The sequence below is a fragment of the Hemibagrus wyckioides genome, linkage group LG06, assembly GCF_019097595.1.
Source record: "Hemibagrus wyckioides isolate EC202008001 linkage group LG06, SWU_Hwy_1.0, whole genome shotgun sequence".
NCBI classification, from domain to species: domain Eukaryota; kingdom Metazoa; phylum Chordata; class Actinopteri; order Siluriformes; family Bagridae; genus Hemibagrus; species Hemibagrus wyckioides.
Window position 1 is genome coordinate 24,408,430 of NC_080715.1, and position 26,206 is coordinate 24,434,635.

Genomic DNA, 26,206 nt, shown 5'->3' on the forward strand with positions numbered 1-26,206 from the left:
AAAGCGTTGTGGGACACAGAAGAGGTGCATAACTGCAATAGAACCAAAATACAAAATGTATATATGGTGAGTCGATATGCGTGTGCTCTTCATGCTTTGTGGTTGTGATGATAAAAAACTAACACAATGCTGCAAGGGACGCCGGAAATAATCACACTCGAGTTCGGACCAAGTGTGAAAACCTCCTAAACATCCATACAACAAACGTGCATATGACCAAGGATCCGTGACAGTTCTGTATCTTTGGTTTTCTAATGCCGAGTCTGATCGATGTTTGCATTTCAGTTCAGTCTGGACTGGAAAGAGGCCAGTCAGTGCGAGATTGGCGTGTGCTGGACCTCAGCACCCGTGTTGCACCCATGTTGGGACTGATTAGTCTGACGATCGATGGGTTCAGGAGATCAGACAAACAGAGCCACGGCGCAGCATCAATCATCAGCCAGGCGCCACAGTGCCACAACTGAGCCACCTGGAGGAGCCATGACACCCACCAGGGGTCAAAGAGCATCAGCACTCAAAAGAGAGACAGCACAACACAACAGAACAGAACACAAGCCATGTCCTAATATAACTCACTGTAGGCATTACCTCAGAAGGAGTCTTTAATACGACGTTATCAATTCAGAAGGGTGACTTTGCATCCTGTCTGTGGAATGAATATAGAGCTGAAGAGTGCCACTTTCAAACACTATTTAGTGCTCAATATCTATTAGCAATGAGGCATCAGGGAGCACTGTAGAATAAAATTACAGATGTCCCAAGTATCACTTATAGCTTGTCATCGCCCAGCATGCGCATATGAGCATGTGTCCCATTCTACAGCACGTTCAGCCAAGATTCAGAGTAAATTAACCTTTAAAGCTCATTTTATGTCTTTCTAACGCAGCGTGACATTTATTAGTACAACCTGATCACAATCAGAACCGAACGAGAAAGTACAATTAAAATGATTAAGATCTCAACGTCTGCCAAAAATACAACTCCAGATTCAGCAAGAGAATAAATCACGACTGAATGCTGGACCTATACGTGAATGGCCCTGCTGGTAGCTTCGGCACCGAGGTGACATGTATAATGACTTTGCTAATTACACAGCTAGTCATGAGTGAGTGGTAGGAAAAAAATGCTGTACAAAGAGAGTGAAAGACAGAAAGCCAAGCAAGGGAGGAGCTTGTTCCTGAGAATCTAGAAACACTGACCTATATTATGGTTAGAATATCCAGGTCAGATTGCACTGTCAACTATTTTGTGTGTGTGAAAATGGGTCTTCCTCTGGGCATACAGTCATCTGGTCATACACTCCGCTGGATGTACGCTCATCTATTTGGCCACAGGCTCCGGCCATTCCTAAAGAGGCTAAGTAGCAAGCTCAAGGCTCAAATGCCAAGAAAGAAGGCCACCTCATGGTTCAATCTCATGTGTGTCTCAGTGAGCTGCCAAGCTATTAGCCTCTGTGTGTGTGTGTTTGTGTGTGTGTGTGTGTGTATGGGCATGCTTGTATAGTTTGCCATGTCCCCACAAACATAGGTATATCTGACAGTTTTGACCTTATGGGGATATTTGGATGATCCTTATAAAAACTCTGCATTTATTTAATAGTAATAATAATTATTATTCACTCACTTCACTTGTGTAATGTATAGAATGTGATCATTTAAAAAACAGAAATACACTATAAACAACGTGTGATCCAAACTGGAGCTCCGTCTCAAGTCTGAGAATTTACTGTGTTGTACACGAGGCTTTTTCCTCAGAGGATTGCTATTGCTGCTTGCTCCGTCTCATTTTGCTTCACAGCAGAGAGCAGGAAATTGCTGTTGCACACAGTCCTTCTGCTCTTACCGGCTTAAACTGTACCCTCGTTTCACTGTCTGCTGTGAGAAAGGACCATGCTAAGAATATTATATCACTCACACGTCATGCTGGCCCACAAAGAAACAATAGCAAAAATGTACGGAAAAAAAAAATCTACCACCTCTTGCTAACTTCTGCCAGACTAATGTGCTGCTAAAGCTAACATGTCCATTCAAACATCTTTCCAAACTCACTCCTGTGCAAAGCAAAGTAGTAGCAGGAAAAGTTAAAAAGGAGAGCAAAAACAGATTTGCTTCAAGATCATCTAGAATTGTAGCTCTTCTATTCAACTTTTAATCTGGAAAGCTATCTGTGAAATCAAAATTGCTGAATTTCTGCATTGGTTGACACAACATCCATGCAAGAAAGATGCACAGCTAAAGACATTCAAAAATCTAAGTGCTGTTTTTTGCTACCAAAGGCAACATTGCACAATGTTGTTGCTGTTGTTTCAGCTGCTACCTGTTCAGGGTCACCATAGCAGATCATTTGGTCTGTATGTTTTAATCGGCATAGGTTTTACACCTCCCTGACGCAACCCTCCTATTTTATCCGGGCTTGGGACTGGCACTGAGAGTTAACTCTTCAGTGGCTGGGTTAGCGCCCTGCCTGGGAATCGAACCTGGGCAGGGGCAATGAGAGCGATCCTGACGCTGAACCACCAAGAGGCTCAACACTGCAAAATTAAATTAATAAAAATATAATTATATAATAATATATATATAATAATATTAATAATTAATAATTAATAATTAGCACATGAAAAATGGGGTCCAAGGTGTTGAGTGTTGTGCAGGAGCAAAATTTTAACCAAAAAAATGTAAATATTATAGTTACAGTCCCCTCTGTAAGTATTAGAAAACAAGAAAGAATTCTTTTTCTTTTGTTACATACTGAAGACATTAGGGATTGGGTTTGCATGCTTGTTTCTGGAACATTCTCACTCATTTTTACTGATGATGTAACTCATGATGGTACCAGCAGAATGAATTCATAAGTTTACAGGAACATTCTGTCTTCCCATTTACAAAGAAATACAATCAAATTAATCAGGAGGAACATCGTCATGCTGCAAGACAATGCTAAACACTTACAACAAGGACTTTATAAGGGGGGAAATGTGGAAGGTTTTAGACTAAATACCAATATAAAGAAAGGAGGAACTCCACCAAAATAAAAACCAACTGAAAGAAATGCATCACAAAAGAAGAAACCAAATGTATGGTGATGTCAGTGGGTCTCCATCTTGATAGTTACTGCAAGCACAGAATATGCAACTAAACATTAAGTGTTTTAGTTTAATTTACTTCAAGACAACATTGTTGTTGTTCTTCTGGCTACTCCATGATCACCACAGCAGATCATTTGGTCCGCATGTTTTCGATTTTTAACACAGGTTTTACACCGGATGCCCTTCCTAACGCAACCCTCCCATTTTATCAAGGCTGGGGACCGGCACTTAGAGTTAACTCTTCAGTGGTTGGGTTAGCTCCCTGCCTGGGATTCGAACCCGTTGGATGGCATGGGATCATGCCACTGGACCACCAGGAGGCCCAATTTACTTAAAGACTATCTGTTCCTAAATATGTGTTCATGTAAAACCCAAACGTCTTCAGTGTATAGCAAAAACTACGGAACTGAAATAGAATTAGAATTACAGTTCCAAAACGTTTGCATAAGACAAACACAGCTCCTCTAAAACAAGGTGTCTTAAAAATTATTCACTAGAACTTCACCATTCATTTATGATCTTATTTTGCGTACACGGTATATTCAAAATATATAAAGAAAGACAGCAGTCAGCACACACAATACTATATTCTGTTGCATGTTATTGTGCAGATGTGAAGTGAGAAACAGTAAATAAACCTGAAACACATATGGAGTAAAACTTATTCACTGCAGCAGTCTGCTGTACCAGTGCACTGTACTTAACACAAAGGCTGCTATTAACACAAGCATTGTTTCTGTGAGGTCAGCACTTTCACAGAGACAGTGAAGGGAAAAAAAATCATCCGCTTAAGTGTTTACGAACCACACCATCTGTTCAATGTGCGTCAGAGCAACGATACGGGTTAATGGACAATTCGGTGCAGAAGTCTACAAAAGTGGGATGGGTTTGTGCATGTAGAAAAAGTGTCAATCATCAACAAAATAATGATTTATATGGTGGTCTGTGAGAACACATCTCACCTTCTGGACACACGAGTGCATCAGAGGAGCAACTCAGCCTCAGTTAACCAGTGTGTGATATCTTTTATACACTTTTCTGGCCATGAGCTTCAGAATGATGAAGGCTGCATTTACTTCTGTGTATATATACTTCTATACAGTGGTTTTCAGAAGGAAAACAAACTTTTTGAGTGCCGGATATTCACAGAATCCCATATTTAAAAGTTGTTGGGGTTTTTTTGAAGCACTTTGTGGTTAGTAACCGAGGTCTGTCATGTCAAGCAGATCACACACACACTTTACAGACCAGAGGCAAGCTATACTCCCAGTCTCTGCTCATGATGCTAAGCTTTTGTTCTTTGTTTAGGCTTTATGCTCAGATTTGACTCTGTACTATTGCACATAGTTACCTGTGTCTGAGCCCAGTTAGTTCTGGTTGCTGATCACTATGTTCTTGACTTTGTGTTTGCCATTTCCATTTGAACTGTTTGTTAAAGTGTCATTAAAGCTACCTCACCTGCTACTGAATCTGTCTCAGACACACTTGTTATTAGCAAAACACACCTGACTCTAACTTGTTGAGCCACAAAGTGTTGATGGAACAGAGAGAGAGAGAGAGAGAGAGAGAGAGAGAGACTATTCTGACATCTAATAATGTCATTAAGTAAACAATACTAAGTACACAAATGCTGTCAACACACAGAAGAAATAGAAACACTCTGCAGTTAAGTGCTAAAAAAAAAAAGAGTCGTATTATAAGGACTAGCAAATTCAAAAACAGACACACACTTAAATCCAGACCTTCTGACCTCAGCACAAGAGTATACTGTAAATGTGCTCTTAACTAACATTCTGTCCAGGAGACAATGTCATACACAGTATTTATGGATGCTCATTGTGTTTAGTGAGTCAGTTCTAGCAAACCGCATGCACTTGGATTCATTTAAATGTCTAGTTTAAGTGAAATGTGAGATAATTTTTATCACTAGTCATCATGTACTAAGCATCCATGTGTGAGGCGATGAAATAAGAAAAGGCTAAGATTATGATATAATCTTTCTGGGGAATAAGATAAGTTACAGGTATGAGGTTTAAAGGAGGATGTGGCATGAATGTGGAATTATACTTTCATTTATTCTGTTTAAAATGCAGGTCTACTTTAAGTCGTCTTTATTTGTCACATTACTGCACAGTGAAATTCTTTCTCCACATATCCCATCCTTGGGGGATGTGGTTAGAGGGCAAGGCCAGCCATGATGCAACACCCCTGGAGCAGGATGGGTTGGGGGCCTTGTTTAAGGGCCCAACGGTGGCACCTTGGTGGTGCTGGGGCTTGTACACCCGATCTTCCAGTTAACGACCCAGAGCATTAAACACTTGCGCTACTACTGCCCATTTTTAGGAGACGTTTTAGGGGATGCAGTAGGTACAGAGTCATTACAGACCTTATTTTTTTGTTTGTTTGTTTTTTACATTAGTAAAAACGTTTTTAGTTCAAAATCAAGGATTTGGATGAAATCAAATCATTTCCATTTTAGCCAATATGTTTAAATGGAACCAGCCACTATTATTAACTGGCAAATTACAAATCACATAGCTGCATCCCCAATATACACTATTCACTTACTCTATGCACTTTAGTATCTAGTGTATGAATGTTAGAGGAGTAATATAATGTTATAATATAATGTTGGAACTGAAAATATAAGCCATTTCCCAGTCAATGACAAATGGCATCAAACACATGTAATGTGACATTTTTATTTCTGTGTGTGTGTGTGTGTGTGTATCTTTATCTATCCAGAGAGACTTGCAACTGAGCAATTGAGGGTTAAGGGCCTTGTTCAGGGGCCCAGCAGTGGCAGCTTGGTGGAGCTGGGTTTCAAACTCACAACCTTCCGATCAGTACAACACCATAACCACTAAGCTAGCAAATACCCCAATGACATCACTAGATTTAGCAGAATATAGTGAATTTTAAAACATTGACAAATAAATCCTTTGTGGGATAATTTAAATGACATTTGCAAACGTCTTATCCAGATACTTGAAGTTCTTCGTCTTGGTGGAATTTTCACTGTGAACACACTACTCACACTATTTATATGACAAAATGGTGTAGAGTTGTACATAATTATATGATATCGGATGCACATTATGTTAGTTTTTTTATTCATCTTCAATAGGTGGATGTACAGCCTTTCCTGGGAACACTAGGTGCAAAGTGGATGGGACTGGATGGGACACTATTCCACTGCAGGGTACCACACGCACACACACACACACACTTTGGTCAATTAGTCATAGCCAGTCCACCTACTGGCCTGTTTTTGCGAGACAGAAGTGAAGTCATGAGCTGTCATGAGCTGGCCCTGAATTGTGGTATCAGACTATAGCAGTACAGTATGATTACTGTTTAGATGGATGCTGGTGCACTCTTAATCTAAGACATTCATGTGACGTCATTCCAAAGCTCGGTACTTTAGTAATGTTTCTCACCTTAGAACGAACAGAATAAAAATAAGATGAAAAATTGAGGTAAGCCTGTCTTATAGAAATGGAGTCTTTCCAAAACACCATCACACATTAGCCTACGTGCTGTCTGCCACTGCCTCGCCAGCTCCTTTTTAAACAGCCTGAATAATCATGAATTACATCTGACTCATAATATATGCTATTGTTGCATGATCCCTTAATGTGCACTAACAAAAAAAGCTCTCAAGTGTTTAATGTGTTAAAAGAATTGGGACGAAGATTTAAGGAGACAATTTTCCTATTCAAAACAACAAGACTGTCAAAAACTCTAAAGGACCGTCCTCGTGTCTTACTACATCCATGATAAACCAAGCTAATCTCACCTCACTGGATGTTTTGTGTTCATGAATAAGTCATGATGTGTGTTGTAAAATGTGTGCAATTTTAGTCTAGTCACTTATCACTGGGATACTGAAGCTAGGCATGGCACCAGGCAGCAATTAGTCCAGCAAGGCATGGAAAAACGCATGTGACAAGCAGAATTTTGCAGCAGGAACGCCTGTGTTATCTTACAGGACAAGACGGATACAGATTCTCGAATAATAGACAACGAAACATGTCCATTAGGCCAATAAATCAAAGAGACTACAATGCAAACACGGTGTGCACTCTGCATAAACAAGGGGGAAATTATGCCTGAATTTTAAGACATCAACTGATGGGTCAGTTAGCTTGATGCTAAACATACCACCACACACACACACCCTCACAAACACATACACAGGCTTTTATGGATGGCCATTAGCCTGAGCAGAGCAGACAGCTGAGGAGCCGTGATAATGACATCTAGAATTGGATTCTGCATGCGTCTTAGCCTCGGTCCAAATCTTCAGGGCTTCACAGAGTCAAGACTTGGTCAGTCAGACAGTATCGTGGTCTTAGCTCTCATGAGTTTCCTTTAAGGTTATAAAAATCCTTGTTTTTAAAATGAATAAAGAATTCAACACATTTCAGCAGCTGGATTCCGAAGTAGGTGTGTGCTCATATCGTCAAGCCCGTGTGTGTTCCCTACAGTCTTCTAATAGCTCTGGATTAACCATGACAAATGGTGCACTATTTGGATTATCAACATTTATGAGATGAACTCTCAGCATAACCACCATAGAGCACATCAGGATACCCAAGCATATAAATCAAGCAAAACAAAGAGAGGGAATTTAGAGAATTGAATCAGTTTTTCGCCCAGGTCAACCCAGAAAGCAAGAACCTTTGGGATTTTTTTTTTTGTTTTATCAGAGAGTCCTTTAAAATAAAACTGCTTCAAGAATTAAGAAGATTAATTTTGTTCTTTAATGAAACATGGAATCTTTACATCATTTTACATGTAAATTTGTCACCTGGGTCTCAAAAAATGGTAGAAAACACCTAAATGTCTCAACAAAAGAGCCACTGAGTGTTACTTTTTTTGCTGAGTGTGTGGTTCATTACTTCTCTCATTACTCTAAGTGTGTGTGTATGTGTGTGTCTATCTTGTGCTCTTTTCATTACTTCTCTAAATGAAAATAATTTTCTAGCAGTTTAATTAATCTAATTAAACTAACTTCTTTTAATCTGTTAATAATCTGACTGATAGTTCAATAAACACCCCAGTCAGAAAACTGTAAGGTAGCTGATGCCATTACTTTTAATAATTCCACTTAGTAGTCCACTTCTTCTTTCAGGATGCAGCACAGGGGTTTCTGTGCATCTAGGAATCTAGAGTCGTGGTCCTGGTAGCATAAAATAATCAGTTAAGAAAACATAGTTCAGATACAGATTGTAATCTATTTTAAATCTTTTGGTTGGATGAATATGAAAATTTTATGAGGCAGATAGGGGACAGTAAATTTCAGCAATTAATATTTCACCAAACATTCAACAAGGAGGCACTAGCACATGGTGTAAATAAATAAATAAATAAATAACTTTTTAAATAAGTATTTTTAAATAAATAAATACATTAAAAAATCATTTGTTTGTGTAATTCCCAATATAATTATATACAAAAATATAATCCTATTTGTTTGTTTGTTTGTTTATAGAATGTATTTCTTTTGATTTTATATTTATGATTATGAATATCTAATTATATATATAAAATGATATATATTATTTACAACAGTCATACAGTTATATACCACCTATATTTCATCCTCTGCTTTCTTTCATTCATTCTTTCTTTCTTTCTCTATATATTTATTTATTTATTTTTGTTCTATTTCTATTACACATTTAAGACATGGCCAATAAAAAAGCATTTCACTACATGCACTGTGTATAGTTGTGGTATGATTCATTCACAATCTGCAAAATTCTTTGCATTTCAAATGTTCTTTTTGACATCATATTCATCAATTACAGAATTTGCTAACAAACATTTGCTTATCACACAGGCTTTTAGTTGAAGCTGATCTAAGTGTGAACAGCAGAGAACAGGAGAACAGGAGGCTCTCAGCCGCCGGCAACCAATTCCTCTCACTCAGCGCTAGTGTTTGATCAGCCGAGCCTTATCAGGCTCCATCGAGTTACACGGCTATTCTTAGAGCTTACCTCGACCAGGCCCCTGAACTGTGCAGAAACACGAGTGTGATGCAGGCTACTGACAGATACTGTAGCGTGTGTGCAAATTGCACACTCAATGTTGAAACACGCCCCATAGCATACTCCCACCCACGACACTGATTGACAGGTTTCAAATGCAAATGCAAAGTGAGCTGAGATTCTGTTTGAATTTTGGCAGGCTTCATACGTGATGCAGAGGAAGTGAAATTACAAAAAGGGTAATTGCTTTTGCTATGTCGATGTGACAGGGCATAACTTTTAAGACATGGGAAATATAATTGCAAATAAACTTTCCTTTTCCATTCGAAATTCGGCAGACTTCGTACATTCGTGTAAACAAAAACAAAAGCAACCGGTAATATGTGATTTACATTTTCATTTGAATTATGTCACAATTTATGTATACACCAATAGAAAACGCAATTTCAAAAAAACACATCCTGAAAATACTTCTATATGCATGCACGGCTCTGCAAATATTTGCAGAGAAGTTGTTCAGCATGCTTTTCCGTTTACTCGTAGTGCATTGCTGTGTGAGGTTGTGTGTGTAACAGCTGGCTGTGATAAGGCCGCGACCTCCTCTCTCTGCAGCTCGCTCTCAGTAGCAGTGACGTCACCTGCGCTGCTGCTTGTCTGCTCTAGTTAAAGTGTGCCAGTGAGCTGTGCAGCAGAGTCGACACCACATCATCATCTCTCTCTGCTCTCTCGGGCTCTCAGCCTTATATCCCCCCGATCACAGGAAGGAGAAGTGAGGTTACTGTGCTGCACACTCAAGCCTGTGTACTGTTTGTGGTGATATAATCACTCGCTCCCCCTTCTCTGTATGTCTTCTCCCAAAGCCTGTGTCTGAATCTGATTCACTCTATCATGTCTAAATCTCTAAAGAAATTCCTGACCCTGAACTGCTGAGGAACCTTAATGACTCAGATGTAGAAGATGACTGTGGTATGGACGGCAGTGCAGGCACTGCTGCAGCAATGGAAAATTAATGGGATGTTTGAGAACAATGGCTTGCAAAAGGCTTGTTACGCTGCCCGCAGTTAGTCAGTGGTAATTATATAACAGTTATTGTTCAATTCACTTTTATTATTCCAAGTAACACTTGAGATGCATTTCTGTGTTATTTCTTACAAAAAAGTTGTATATATCTTAGAAAAAAATTTAATGATCATAAGTAGCTGTCTTTTTTTCAAAGTTTATAGAAAACAGTTGGTATATGTCATTGCTGTTATAACTGACACACACAGTATACACCGTGACTGTATATGAACAAATATTAACAAATGAATGTTATATATTGATAGTATATATATATATATATATATATATGTATGTATAGTCCAGAACAAAGCACCTCTGTGGTTGGAGGTTCGACTTCTGCCTCTGCTCTGTTGGTGTGTGTCCCCCACCTTGTACCTTAAGTCACCTGTGAAAGACTCCTGGTTCCATGTGACGCTATGTAGGATGAACACTACAGAAAATAGATAAATGGATGGATGAATGTAAGGATGGAAGGATGGAAGGATGGATGGGTGACCCCTAAATGCATGCACACAAAGGGGTATATGAAATCAAACAAAGACCAGGCATTGGACTATTGATCAGAAGGCTGAATGATCAAATCCCGGAACCACCAAGCTGCCACTGCTAGGCCCCTGAGCAAGGCCCCCTATCCTCACCTGCTCAGTAGTATAAATGAGATCAGTGTAATTTGCTTTTGATAACGGTGTCTGCCAGTAATATAAATGTAAAAGAGTCATAAAGAATCACAAGAAGTTCATATTTCTGCATTGCCTAGCTCTTACACGGAAAAGGAACAACTGAAATACAGCATTGGACTGAATCGTTCTGCTTTCTATTTGCTCTGCAACAGATGTTTGTATTTATGGATCTCCACTTGCTTAAAAAATCAAGCAGCGGTCAACCAATCAGACATTCAGAGCAATGAAGGATAATTAAAATCAAAACCGAGGGGAAGATGCAAAAGTCAAACCAGGAATAGCAAACAGGGAAATCAGTACGCAGACAGGAAACGGCAAAGCCTTGAAAGACTAGCAGTGAGTGAGGAGATATATGTGCACTGAGCTAAATGAGAAAAAAACAGAGAAGTGCGGTCAGTAATCTGGTGAGTGGCAGCAATCTAATATCCAGATTGGTATCTTGTGCATATTATTATGTTGTATGCGTGAATTAAATAACTCACAGGTTCACAACCTTGGTCCTGTGGTCCTGGAGCCCCTTGTCCTGCTATATACCCCATTCCCTGCTCTAATACACACATTCAGCATAGAAAATACTGTCAGGTAAATAAGAAAATAACGATAAGCAAGGAAAAGACTCAAATATTCAGGACAGGAAGTTTTGGTATAAAGCACAGAGTGAATATGCTATATGATCCTCAATATATAATACACAGCCTCCAATTAATTATTTAGCAGGATCAGAGAGAGAGAAAAAAAGAGAGGCAGACAGACAGATAGAGAGAGAGAGATACAGACAGGCAGGCAGACAGACAGACAGACAGACAGACAGACAGACAGACAGACAGATAGATAGATAGATAGATAGATAGATAGATAGATAGATAGATAGATAGATAGATAGATAGATAGATAGATAGATAGATAGATGCACATCACCAAATCCTTTCATTCTCACCACTTGCTTGTACATTTTCAATCAGTCACTTAATATTTTTAATGAATTTTAACCCAGTGCAAATTTCAAACCCTTGTTCTTCTCAAACATGTAGACACCATTACTCACACAATCATGCTCCCATGCACATGCTCAGAGTCACAGACTGCACATTCACAGTGAGCTCATAAACATTTTCCCTGAAACAGCACTACCTTTCTATAGCTGCTCCCACAGCAGCGTGCAACTTTATTGCTTTCTCTAAAACAAAAAAAAAAGCTTCACTGAAAATAACAGACCGAAAAATAAACATTTACACAAGGTCCTGTGAATGAACTGCTGTGTGAGGAAATACTGATATCAGTAATGGAAGAGTTTGCAGGAGAAAATATACGTCACATTAATCATAAGATAGTTATTGTGTTGGAGATACAATAGAATTGTGTGCTGGTAAGAAAACCAGTCAAATGTAGAGTATATATGAGAGTGAAACAGTCTATCCAGTGCTGCACTCTGTGCTATGCTACAATAGAGGCACACAGCTGAAAATGCAGGCCTCAGTGAGTACAGTAATGAAGTAGTGAATCTATCAGGACTGCAGGGTCTGCAGTTCAGCTCTGAGTGATCAGACAGAGCTTCGCTGTTAATCTATTTACACTGAACAAAAGCATGGGCTTTGTGTGCATGTGTATGAATAATATGACAATGACGGCGGATCCTGAACATTTCCACTGCTACGTTTTACTGCAGTTCTATACAAGTAAGGTTTAATTTTTACATACGGATCCTTTAGACCAGCCTAATTTCACTTGAAGGCCTCTCGCTGCTGAAGATGCTCCACATGTAGAATCTAAAGATACTGCTGTAGATGGTACCACTTAGAAAGCATGAAGATACTGTAGCTTCAGGACTCAAGCCAGTCTCCATAAGTGAACAGTTTATAACTTCATTATATCTAGATGAATGACACAATTGCACATGTACACAGTTATAGAAGGAAATGATTTATAATCACACTATCCAGTGTCACCCAGATGAGAACGGCTTTGAGTCTGCTTCCTCTTAAGGTTTTTCCCTGTAATGTTTCATCCTTATGAGGTTTTTTTTTCCTTACCACCGTCACCTCTGACTTGCTCATTAGGAGTAAATATAAATAGAAATTATATTATAAAATATATATATATAAATATATAAAATATTATATTATATTATATTATATTATAAATATTATAAATATAAATATATATTTATAATATGTAGAATTTGTTTTCACACAAATGTTCAATGTAAATGGTGATATCAAACCTATTTCTGCTCTTTAAGACACCCCAAGTGCTTATTCATACAGATCTAAAATATGAATCTGTTATTAACAAGCACTAAAATTCTGGTTATCCCAACAGAGAAAAAAACATCTTACACTGAAAGCCAACAGCATCCTGACACATTTTATACCAGACTTGCGATGCTAAAATAATGCATTTGTTTATACTGATTGAAGATGTCCGATAATTCAATTTACCAGTCAAAAGCCAGTATTTTGTGTCAATGTTCATTATTAAAAGTGCTATACAAATAAAATTATATTGATTTAGGTTATTTAATTCACAGATGCAGGATGAAGACACACCACTGGTGCAGGACGTTTACAGGAGAGAGAGTTAAGTTGCTCTGGTGTCTGATGAAAAACACTGCTCCCTTTAAGCAATGATGCAGACACAATTATCATTAATAAAGTTATAAGAAGTCCAGTTTACTCAGATGGACAGCATGGTTGCACAGCAACAGGTTATATATGTAGAGTTTCACATGTTTTTCCATTTCTACATGGGTTTCCTGTAAAAGATCGAGTTTCCTCCTTCCTTGCGTGCCAGGAAATACTGTTGAGAGAAGAATCTACAGTATATTGCACCTTTTTATTACCTTCATGGAGAACAAATTTCCCCCCAAAGGGATGGAGTATGACATTTTTACCTTCATTTTTACCTGCCTCCATAAGGAAAACTGCTTTTTTCCAGTTTTTTTTTTTAATCTATTTCAAAAAGTTGTAGAAAACTTTTTGGTTACTGAGGTTCAACTTGGACTGAAGTATAGGTGTAGCTGTATTATTAAATTAAGGTATTAATTACTGTCAGTGGAAGGTTCCCATAGAGGAAGATAGAGGAAAACAAGCAAAAATAAATTAATGACATACTTGGAAGGAAACCAAAAACATTGCCTTAGACAAAGTAGACTAAAAGTAAAAACCCTATGAGGCTTTACAATGTACAGTTCAATCATACCTCTCCTCTCTCTACACTCCATCTCTGTGTGATTGAAGAAAACACATCCAGAGCCAGAAAACTGCTCTGATCTGTTAGCAAATTAATGCTCAAGGTCTTCAAATTTTCTTAATTTTTCTTCAGCGTTTGACTGCTAGACATTCCTGAAATGCTATTCAATACTATCACTGACAGAACCGTGTGATTTAACCATCTACAAATAATAACATTAGATCAATAGAACGCTGATCAGGCTCAGGTGGATTTAAACCACAAGCAATCTTTCATTCATGACTTTCCTTGATCCCCAGCTGGTTACCAAGTCTGATGTGTAATGAAAGTTTCAACTATTGCAACACCGAAAAAGAAAAACAAGCAACTATTCATTATCACTCCATCAGACTTGCGCTTGTAGAGTAGCAATCCTCGCCTCAATATTTCTGCATTTCTTATCACTTTGGTGGTTTTATATTAACTTAAATTCAGCTGTTTTTCCGAGGCCAATCTGACAAGCCTGGACTTGCACACAAGGTGGAACACAATTACTGAGTCAATTAGCATTGTGCTAGAGAGTAAGAGGAGCGTGCAGCTGGGAACGTGTGACAGACTTGCTAGAAAGGGATGGAAGGAGCGCTTCTCTGAAGAGTCTAGGAATCCTTGCATAGAATAGAGTTCATGCCCTAACAACACACACACACAAACACACACAGAGTCATCCATCACAGGCCAATATTCGCCACAAGTCAGCACCTTCACCATGGCCACACGTGCAACACCACACACGTAGCTCGCAGTGTATGTTATCATCTGACTACAGGAGAGACACATAAAATGAAGGGCCATGGGAATTGCACCATGGGGAAAATAATATTCCCAAGCATGTGCATGTGAGATGATAGTGCTATTATTGTTAATGCGTCAGACGGCCTTTCCATAGTCTGGGAGCAAGTGGAAATATTCAGTTGTGGAAACTGCTGTGTTCTCATGGATAGCTAACAGCATTTTATTTTACATTTGTTTGTTTTTTTCTGAGCCTATGGATCTGTGCTAGTCATCATTTCAAATCCCAGGACTGCCACAGAGCTACTTATTTGCCTTTAAAACAAGCCCTCAAGTGATCAACAGGGGCATGCCTAGGACTTAGCTATTGGGCTAATAGCCCCAAGATCTCTTTTCATTAACTTCAGGTCTCTTTTTTAAATGCCGAATTATTGATGTGGGAAGAGCTTTCAGTACAGCAAATGAAACATTTAGCTCACAAAAATGAGTCTGTAAAAAAGCAGTGTTAAATTACCTTGTTGTAAACATGGTGTCAGTCGTACCTGCTGCTCTGCTTATTTTCATTTATTTCATTCAAGCAGACAAAAAAAAATTGGAGCTTGCTAACAATATAGCAAAAATCTTAACTTGTATGTTCTAGACATATACACTCTATTGCCAAAAGTATTCGCTCACCTGCCTTGACTCACATATGAACTTAAGTGACATCCCATTCCTAATCCATAGGGTTCAATATGACGTCGGTCCACCCTTTGCAGCTATAACAGCTTCGACTCTTCTGGGAAGGCTGTCCACAAGGTTTAGGAGTGTGTTTATGGGAATTTCTGACCATTCTTCCAGAAGCGCATTTGTGAGGTCACACACTGATGTTGGACGAGAAGGTCTGGCTCTCAGTCTCTGCTCTAATTCATCCCAAAGGTGTTCTATCAGGTTGAGGTCAGGACTCTGTGCAGGCCAGTCAAGTTCATCCACACCAGACTCTGTCATCCATGTCTTTATGGACCTTGCTTTGTGCACTGGTGCACAGTCATGCTGGAAGAGGAAGGGGCCAGCTCCAAACTGTTCCCACAAAGTTGGGAGCATGGAATTGTCCAAAATGTCTTGGTATGCTGAAGCATTCAGAGTTCCTTTCACTGGAACTAAGGGGCCAAGCCCAGCTCCTGAAAAACAACCCCACACCATAATCCCCCCTCCACCAAACTTTACATTTGGCACAATGCAGTCAGACAAGTACCGTTCTCCTGGCAACCGCCAAACCCCGACTTGTCCATCAGATTGCCAGATGGAGAAGCGCGATTCGTCACTCCAGAGAACGCGTCTCCACTGCTCTAGAGTCCAGTGGCGGCGTGCTTTACACCACTGCATCCGACGCTTTGCATTTGCACTTGGTGATGTATGGCTTGGATGCAGCTGCTCGGCCATGGAAACCCATTCCATGAAGCTCTCTGCGCACTGTTCTTGAGCTAATCTGAAGGCCACATGAAGTTTGGAGGTCTGTAGCGATTGACTCTGCAGAAAGTTGGCAACCTCTTCGAACTATGCACCTCAGCATCCGCTGACCCCGCTCCGTCAGTTTACGTGGCCTACCACTTCGTGGCTGAGTTGCTGTCGTTCCCAAACACTTCCACGTTCTTATAATACAGCTGACAGTTGACTGTGGAATATTTAGGAGCGAGGAAATTTCACGACTGGATTTCTTGCACAGGTGGCATCCTATCACAGTTCCACGCTGGAATTCACTGAGCTCCTGAGAGCGACCCATTCTTTCACAAATGTTTGTAAAAACAGTCTGCATGCCTAGGTGCTTGATTTTATACATCTGTGGCCATGGAAGTGATTGGAACACCTGATTCTGATTATTTGGATGGGTGAGCGAATACTTTTGGCAATATAGTGTATATACATACACCGATCAGGTATAACATTATGGCCACTGACAGGTGAAGTGAATAACACTGATTATCTCATCATGGCACCTGTTAGTGGGTGGGATATATTAGGCAGCAAGTGAACATTTTGTCCTCAAAGTTGATGTGTTAGAAGCAGGAAAAATGGGCAAGCGTAAGGATTTGAGCGAGTTTGACAAGGGCCAAATAGTAATGGCTAGACGACTGGATGCAATCTCCAAAACTGCAGCTCTTGTGGGGTGTTCCCGGTCTGCAGTGGTCAGTATCTATCAAAAGTGGTCCAAGGAAGGAACAGTGATGAACCGGTGACAGGTTCATGGGCAGCCAAGGCTCACTGATGCACGTGGGGAGTGAAGGCTGGACCGTGTGATCCGATCCAACAGACGAGCTACTGTTGCTCAAATTGCTGAAGAAGTTAATGCTGGTTCAGATAGAAAGGTGTCAGAATACACAGCAGCAGTTTTGGCAGCCAAAGTGGGACCAATACCAATATTAGGCAGGTGGTCAGTTATGCCTGTTCGGTATACAGTATATAGAATACAGCAAATAAAGCTTTTTTTTTTTACATACTATGAACCAAAATTTGTTTCTCATGTAACATCATCCAGCTAAGATCTTGCTAAAACATGTTAGCTAATGATAAATGGCTAATAGTAGCAAGGTAGTCTTTTCTAAACACACAATCATCCCTTTCAGCATTCAAGCCCTTTAAGTAAAATTCTCTTTTTAGTTCAAGGTAGAAAATGTGTTTACATTTTTTTCTTTATCATGTCTAATTCAAAGTTTCAGAGTTCAAGCTTGTGAGCTAATAAGCAGTATCTTTGAAATAGTGAATCTGAGCATACCTGAAGAAAATGAAGACTTACAGACAGTTTATAGAACAGCAAAAGAGAGAGGCAACATAGAACCCACCAGAACACCCCCTGGTTCCATACAAGTCCCTCCTGGATTTCATGATTTTGTAATCACTATGGTTGCAGTTTTTTCTTTTAATTGTTGAAGATTTGGCATAAGGCTCATCGTATGACATCATCACAACATGGATTCAGCCAAAGCCCTCTTCCATTCATGTGCATGAAGCATGAGTACAGCTATCGTAGAGAAGACTTACATATGTGTCTTCACTGGTAAGAGTTTAAAAGAAGAATCCTGTGCTTGCAATTTCACCAATTCAAGTAGTTTTTTGCCAAAAAAAACCCCCCAAAATTTCAGCAGGTTGCATCACAAATTTTTAAAAAAGCTACAGGAAATTCAAGCAGCAACAATCACAAAATCATCCCAAAATCCTGTTAGAACAGCCATGCCATCCAAAGCTAGTTTGGACATTTTGTCCATCGTTTCATTTGTTTTTTTATGTTTGTGAATTATGATAAACACATTAGAAGAGATGGAGCCTGGAGTTTATAAGCAGATCTACATGGTACATAGAGCTGCAGCTGTTTAAAGCCAGACTGTACAAGAGAAAGAGCTATAACACAGGCTGGAGTCTTTATCTCTCTGTGTATCTTCTACCTTTCTAGCAAATCAAGGTCTTTTATTTTAAGGTCATAAAGAAAGAGGAAACAGCACATTTCTTACAGTATGACTTGCTTAACAGATTTGGCCAATTTCTCAAGCAGCACAAAACAGCCTCCAACGCCACTTACTGTAGAACAGATAATAAAATGAAGTGATCCAGTGCTCAATCACTGTCGCTGAGTATACAGTGACTGAACCATTTGGTATCTAACACTGAAATTCACAGCGACTCTGAGCATGTGTTCATTATGTCTTTCTTAAAATAGTGATGTAAAATGTGAAGATTTCCAGGCATCAGGGAAGACAATATGACACAGAATATATTATGACTGGAGCAGCAGGTGGTCTATAATTTCCCATCATCCACCCAAAGGCATTCTACAATATGTGCATTGTTATGCACACAAACTTAATTCAGTTCTTAGGAAATATGCAAATTTGCAAATATGCAAAACCCGAACTGAAATATCTTTTTTTTTTTAAATGAAAGCATATTTTCGTATTACGGTGCAGCATATTATTATCGCTAGTCTCTCAAGTCTCTCACAACAAAGTGTACCTGCTTATTAAATTTCACAGCATTCCTGGGACAGGTGAGGGACTTCAGTTCGCTTCTGGTTCAAAGGTATAATCTTTTAAATGTCTGCTGATTTTAAATAAACTACATATGAAGCACACTAGACAACATCTCATCAGCCAACAAAGAGAGTACTTCATAGCAAAGCTAGGGAGTTTTTCAAGGGCAATATCAAACACATGACACATAAGCCACAATTAAAGCAGCAGAAAATAACAGAATCAGTAAAATAGAATATATTAGGAAACATGGATTATGGAATGTAGCTTTTACATATTAATTTAAGTTCTAGAGAGCAGAGTGCCTTAGTGGTGAGAACATTTGCCTTGTACCCCTGGGAAGAAGGTCAGATTGCCACTTCTGCCCTGTTTGTGTAGAGATTTTTTTATTCCCTTTGTCCTTTGTGGGTTTTCTCCAGGTACTCTGGTTTCCTGTCCCAGCGCAAAGACATGGGTCATAGGCTGACTGACTTCTCTAAATTGTCTGCAGTGTGTGAATGGTTGTGTGAGTGTGTGTGATTATGCCCTATGATGGGTTGATATCATGGGCCCCCCTATCATTTTTACTCAGCTGCCCTAAAAATTCTGCAATTCTCCATAAACTGTACACAAATTCGCGATCTCCTCAGTCCCCTTTAAATTTCATATGAAAACGGCAGCAGACTTTCGGCTCTTCCCGTCTTTCAGCGTGTTCTTCAATCCGCAAACCACGGCGTCACAGAGCGAGGATCAGAGGACAAGTGTGTGTGTGTGTGTGTGTGATCAGGAAGACTCGTATTTGGCTTGTTCAGTACTCAAATGTTATACACATCTATGCAATACAGTGGAATGCTGCAATAAGTTTACCATCCTACCCTTTTAGTCAAACCTTTATTTTATTTATTTATTTTTTACTATTATACCCTCATTGGGGGCTGAGCCCCCCTTAAATGAAATCCTAGAATCGTCCCTGTTTGATATCCTGTCCAGGGTGTCCCCCTCCTTGTGCTCATAGTCCCCTGAGATCTCTCCAGGTTTCCCATGACCTGGTGTATACGAGCTACTGAAATGGATGGATGGATGGACGGACGGACAGACGGACGGATGGATGAAATGAATGTCCATGTTTCTACAATAAATTAAGTTTATAAATGTAGAAATTTCTGCTTACTGAATTTAAAATTATTAAATGTTATTTTTATTGCTATTTGTTATTGTATTTATTATTATTATTATTATTATTATTATTATTATTATTATTATTATTATTATTATTACTTTTTGTTCAACTTTTTAAAAATTTTACTTGTTGGAATTTCTTCCTTTAATTTAAATACTTTGATTTCTGAATGATTTTTTTCACTGATTTTCACAGATTTATTAGAAAATCATTACGTGCAGTAAGTGAAATCTTCAGTCTAAATAATCATTACAAAAAGCACCTTTTTCTCATCTTTTCTCATGCCTTAATCACATGCTCACTGGGTGACTATGATCAAGTCTCAATGCTTCACTGGTGCCTGTTATTTCAGCCTGCGAGCCAAAGTCCAAATTTATGTGTAATGAATGCATCAATGAACCGGCAAAAATCCTTTTATATAAAGAATGAGTAGTGACTGCTGAAGCCTGTTGCATATATCAGTTGCGACTTAACGTCTGCAGACAAGCTGCTGGTGCATGTATTAACCCTTGTCCAAATACATTTTATATATATTAAATATATTTAATATAATATAATTTATATATCAATAGTAGTAGTAGTATATTTTCTGATTATATAAAAATCCAAAGGTCACAGTTTTAACCAGTTCCATACAGACCTGAATAGGCCTGAGATAGATCCCATAAAAAATCCTATAGAAATGATCCTAAAGGATATTTATGTTTTATCTTTATAAGACAATTCCTACAGCATTATTATTCAAATGCTTCCAAAATATGTAAGACTATTACACTAGACTAGACTAGACTATTCTAATTACAATTGTGTAGAAATTTATTAACAAGAGTCGGTGCCTCACAGCTGGATTTATCCTGAGCTCCTGTCTCCTGTCATGAGTTTTACACATCCAAAAAAAAAACTGCAGAAATAAAATTGCTAATACATTTGAACTTACATATGAAAATGTACAAATCAAACAGAAAGAAAATACAACACAATGAGGAAAAAAAAGAGACAGAGTAGTGAACCTAGCTTAGATGTATAGATTAGACATATGGTGTGTTTGTTATTGATCTCTTACCTTATCTCTTATAATAAAAGCTTTCATAAAAGTCTGCACCCTGTGTAAAATCCGGTAAATCCTGACAAAGCCATTACTAACCATAGGTGGGAGGGATAGCTTACTCTATCTCTCTCATTCCTCTGTGTATCACATGCATGCAGAAGAGGGAAGACAGTGCTTTGCTTTGTGTGTGACACAGCACAAGCAGCACAGAAAAGCATTCCGTTTGCTCAACAGACTGTAAATTCATTACTGATCATACATAAAAAGACATCCCTCCATAATGTGGATACTACAACATAATAAATATTTAAACATACATATATTTTTAACTGGCAAAATTGTTTTTATCCACTATCCATATCAGTCCTTCTACAACAACAATTAGCTGCGTCCCAAATAATATACTACAGACTATGCACTGGCACTATTCACTATGTACTCTACTGTCTAGTGTACTAATTAATTAATGTTTTTTTGTTTGTTTGTTTGTTTGTTTTTAACAAACTGGAAGAATAAGCTGTTTCACAGTCGATGGCAAACGATGTCAAACGCATGTAATGTGACGCCGCTAGCTTTATCAGAACACAGTGAATTTTTAACATGTTCAAAAATAAATTACATCGCATAGGCTAATTTAAAAGACATTTGTAAGATGTTTTGTCCACTAAGATGTCATCAGCCATCTGGAAGATGTTTCCTTATCCAGCATCAGCACCTAGCAGCCCTGCCCCTTCCTCTCTTTTTTTCAGTTGCATCATCCCGGTTCTTGAAGTGCACTACTTCTTTTTGGAATTTTCACTACTCACACTTCTTACAATACAAAATGGAGTAGAGTAATGCATATTGTCTTCATTTCCATTTAGTTCTTTCTTTGCTGCACTCAGTTTTGTGCTTTGTATCTATCATTTCATTTTGTCAGAGATGAAAAAATATTACATTAAAGAAAAAATGGAGAATAAAAACAACAAAAACACTCTGGAGTAAAAAAGAAAAGGAAATTAGAAAAAAAATGCACCATGTTTGCACTACCTGTACATGTTTAGATATGAAAATCTCTCTCTATAAAAAAAAATAATAAAGAAAGGGTTTTAGCTTTTAAGTTATTCCTAGGCCAAGATTTTTTTTGTACTAGTTTGTATGAGTGATGTAAATGTTAATGTCAATTAAAATATTGTCATAATTCCTACTATCTCAGGTGCTCTGGGCTAATATTCTAACAATTTGATCATTTCTACAGGATTAGCTTCAGCCTTTCCATGTGGATAATTGGCTAAATAAAAGGCAGCACATTTATCAGACAGCTTGTGTTATGTCCAATCTGTGGTGCACAGGGGAGTCATTAGGAATGCTCCTGTTCCGTGTATCACACCCCATGTGCTTGTGATAAGCTAAAAATCTAATGGCTAACATCCCCTGAGTAGTTGATTTGATTTCACAGTGGGGGTCTGATATAGTGTGGAATTCAGCTCAGCTTTCAAAACTTTAGGTTATACATCACTGTATAGACTACAATATGAGTCAATAATGGAGGATCTGTCCATCTAGAATCTATAGACCTGTAACAGTTACTTCATTAAGTTTTAAGGAATACAGCACACACGCACACACACTTCTAATAAGTGCTAACACAAAAAAAATTGCTAATCAATTATATTACAAGAAATAATGACACAGTAGAGTGATCTAATTATCTAATTAAATATAGAGTACTGGAGATCAGGGTGACTTAGTCGTTAGCATATCTGCCTTGAGTTTACGTTTACATTTATGGCATTTGGTTGACGCCCTTATCCAGAGCAATGTAGAAAAGTGCTTTGGAGTCTCCTTGGTTGTGGGTTCAATTCCTGCCCTGTGTCTGGTGTTTGCATGTTCTTCCTGGGTTTTTTTCAGAGTACTCTGGTTCTCAGAGTACCCCATGCGTGATAAGATGAATGATATCTCTAAACAGTCATGTAATGTTTAAATGTGCTTATATGAGATTGTGTGTGAGATTGTGCCCTATGATGACCATGTCCAGGTGGTCCCCTGCCTTCTGGCTTCCTGTGATGAGCGGTACAGAAAATTAAAGACAGATATAGAGTATTGGTAATAGGTAATAAGTGTTTGCTTGGATTTTATGTTGGTTTGTTGTCCAGCAAATGCCTGATGGGAAAGCTGAATTAATAATAACTCAATAAAAAGTTAGAGACCCAGCAGCTATTATTCTTAGAACAGAATAACAGTTAAAAAGTCTTTTTTTTTTTTTTTTTTTTTTTTTTACCAACATCCAAACAGATGTTGGTGTACAGCTGTCAATAGTCTCTGTGTGAATTCTTGGTGTGTGTGTGTCTGTGTGTGTCTACATGTCTAAACGCATGGACTATTTTCTCTATCTGTCACTCAGTGCACTGCTAAACTTCAGCTCAGTTTACTTCAGCACATATGGTTGTCTGCTTACGGCTCATTCAAAGAAAAGAAAATGATGTAACTTTTGGTGGTTGATAAAATACCTTAGGGAGCATATTATACCAGCAATACTACCAGAAAATCTATCAGTATCCTACATCATGTACATCATGTAGTAATATATTCATTCAGTAGTGTTTATTGTGCTTAATTGCATTAATTATGTATATTAAATGCTAAATAAAAGAGCTCATTAAAATATTACATCCTGCTCTAAGGAGCTTAATGCAGGAGGAAAGATGATGCTTAATGACACAATAAGTTCAGCTTGAGATTGTGGTTTATAACAGTTTACAGTATTCAACGGATGTTTCTCATTTAATGACTGAAGTAGACTAATCGACATAACTGGGTGTCTTTAACACTGCCAACCTAGACATATGGAGGCTTTAAATAAAACTGATTCAAATCAGAGAATGTTTTCAGTCTTAAGACTTGAAACAGTTCCGAAATCAACAGTGTGTATAAGGTGGAAAAAACTAGCTTGCTTTAAATCAAACTATAAATCAATAAATCTAATCAAAAAGCTTTCAAATCTATTACTACAAAACATACAATTTATGGCAATAAAGACAAAATCCAGAGTGTAAGGAATTAGTTGTGCTGATAGCATTTTTCTCTCTGCATCAGTCATCGTGAGTCATAAAGTGATGATTCTCCATTTTTTTTGTTTTTTGTTTTCTGATTCAGTGTTTGCTGGCGTACCACCAGAGATGCAGCTCCGTTGTCAATGCTCATTCTATTACAGCGCCTCTGATCCGTAATATCCACACATCACCCCGACATTGATCTAGTATGTCAGGCACTCCAAGCTCTGGCAATTTCTCACACTTCTTTCCTCCTCAGAGCTCAAAGGCGAGGTGATTTGGCTGCCTGAGAATAATATGCACTCTTCCTGCTCACATCCTTTTTGTCGGTGTCATCAGACTATTTGGTTTCGGAAAGATAAGGAAGTGTCTTTTTTTCCTTGACTTTCTGCCTGTTCTCCATTTGCTGAAGGGCAGGATGAGGTCGGCTGAAGGGATCTACAAGAGTTTGCCGCACAAAAGAACCCAGCTGCACTCCCAGAAGGGATCAGGTTCTCCTGACGCCTGTCTTTTCGGACAGGTCCAGTGTTGCCCGCACAGGGAAAAAGGAGACCGGGCTGATCGATTTAAAAGGAAGCTTATAGATTACTGCAAAACAGGTTTCCCTTCTCCTTATGACAGCAAAGATTTCCTCAGTAAACAGACTGCAATCTGACACGTATACGTTTCACCACAAGCTCCGTGCTGTGCTTTTAGTGTAAAAAAGGATAGCATCGTAAAGCTAACGTCAATAAAGTGTCCACATTTGTGTGTATTCGGGCGTCTCAAATTCACTTTTATTTTGTACTACAGCGTGATCTTATGGAATGCAACTGACTTTGCCGAAATTGATGCAATAAATTTGCTTAAGCTGTTAAATAAAAAATGCAGCAAATGCAAACAAAGCATAACTCTAAAGCAACTGCGATTTTTGACAAATATGTAAAATACTTGTTATTGAGTGGTGGGAAGGTGTGCATTAATTCTTTATATTAGAACAACTATTTTGTATTATAGCCATAATAACAAGTGAATTAAAATGAGTAATGATCCTATCATGGATTTCATACTTCTTCGGAAAGCATCACATACAGTATCTCACAAAAGTGAGTATACCCCTCACATTTTTGTAAATATTTTATTATATCTTTTCATGTGACAACACTGAAGAAACGACACTCTGCTACAATGTAAAGTAGTGAGTGTACAGCCTGTATAACTGTAAATTTGCTGTTCCCTCAACATAACTCAACACACAGCCATTAATTACTAAACCGTTGGCAACAAAAGTGAGTACACCCCTAAGTGGAAATGTCCAAATTGGGCCCAATTAGCCATTTACCCTCCCCGGTGTCATGTGACTCGTTAGTGTTACAAGGTCTCAGGTGTGAATGGGGAGCAGGTGTGGTAAATTTGGTGTTATCGCTCCCACACTCTCTCATACTGGTCACTGGTCACAAGTTCAACATGGCACCTCATGGCACAGAACTCTCTGAGGATCTGAAAAAAAGAATTGTTGCTCTACATAAAGATGGCCTAGGCTATAAGAAGATTGCCAAGACCCTGAAACTGAGCTGCAGCACAGTGGGCAAGACCATACAGCGGATTTACAGGACAGGTTCCACACAGAACAGGCCTCGCCATGGTCTACCAAAGAAGTTGAATGGACCTGCTCAGCGTCATATCTGGAGGTTGTCTTTGGGAAATAGACGTATGAGTGCTGCCAGCATTGCTGCAGAGGTTGAAGGGGTGGGGGGTCAGCCTGTCAGTGCTCAGACCATACGCCACACACTGCATCAAATTGGCCTGCATGACTGTCATCCCAGAAGGAAGCCTCTACTAAAGATGATGCACAAGAAAGCCTGCATACAGTTTGCTGAAGATAGCAGACTAAGGACATGGCCAGAACCATGTCCTGTGGTCCGATGAGACCAAGATAAACTTATTTGGTTCAGATGGTGTCAAGCGTGTTTGGCGGCAGCCAGGTGAAGAGTACAAAGACTAGTGTGTCTTGCCTACAGTCAAGCATGGTGGTGGGAGTGTCATGGTCTGGGCCTGCATGAGTGCTGCCGGCACTGGGGAGATACAGTTCATTGAGGGAACCATGAATGCCAACATGTACTGTGACATACTGAAGCAGAGCATGATCCCATCCCTTCAGAGACTGGGATAACGACCCCAAACACACCTCCAAACGACCACTGCCT

The 26,206-nt window shown here is 38.8% G+C and overlaps 1 protein-coding gene across 2 annotated transcripts in view; it reads right to left on the reverse strand.

Moving 5' to 3' along the window:
* Positions 1-26,206, reverse strand: part of fgf14 (fibroblast growth factor 14) — a 142,001-nt gene that overhangs the window by 83,232 nt on the left and 32,563 nt on the right. The window contains exon 1 of one of the 2 annotated variants that reach the window (XM_058392690.1): positions 21,004-21,113. The exons of the other annotated variant lie outside the window; for it this stretch is intronic. The gene's annotated coding sequence lies outside the window, so the exon portion shown is untranslated. Of the gene's footprint in view, positions 1-21,003; positions 21,114-26,206 lie in introns of those variants that run through there. 2 annotated transcript variants of the gene reach the window in all.